We start from the raw sequence: 351 nt of genomic DNA, 5'->3' as shown, positions 1-351 counted from the left end.
AATACTATGTACCTGCAAAAATAGATATCTTTTCATGTTGTGAATGCAGAAAGAATATTCAGTTTTAGAATGCTCTATTTTCTTTGTTTAGAAATTTTTATAATAGCACACCATTAAATGCTGCATAATGCTGATGTATTAAAACCTTGATTTTTCTTATTGCCAAGCATTTACTCCTATGTATATACAAGAAAATTCTAGTTTTTCATACTTATTTAGCTTATTAAACTTTAAGATGCAACTTATTTAGTTTTACTGATATTTAAAAATAAAGTTTGTATATTTGTGTCTATGTATTTTTCCATTATTTCATTATTTTTATTTTTTTATTTTATTTATTTTTGAAAAGTA

The 351-nt window shown here is 22.2% G+C and overlaps 1 protein-coding gene across 1 annotated transcript in view; it reads left to right on the top strand.

Annotated features, from left to right (window-relative positions):
- The window catches only part of LOC119593627, a 6,009-nt gene that overhangs the window by 3,858 nt on the left and 1,800 nt on the right, over nt 1-351 (top strand). The window lies entirely within an intron of this gene.

Source organism: Penaeus monodon, chromosome 32 (assembly GCF_015228065.2).
Source record: "Penaeus monodon isolate SGIC_2016 chromosome 32, NSTDA_Pmon_1, whole genome shotgun sequence".
NCBI classification, from domain to species: Eukaryota; Metazoa; Arthropoda; class Malacostraca; order Decapoda; family Penaeidae; genus Penaeus; species Penaeus monodon.
Note: the sequence above shows the minus strand (reverse complement) of the source record. Positions and strands in the feature narration are given on the sequence as shown.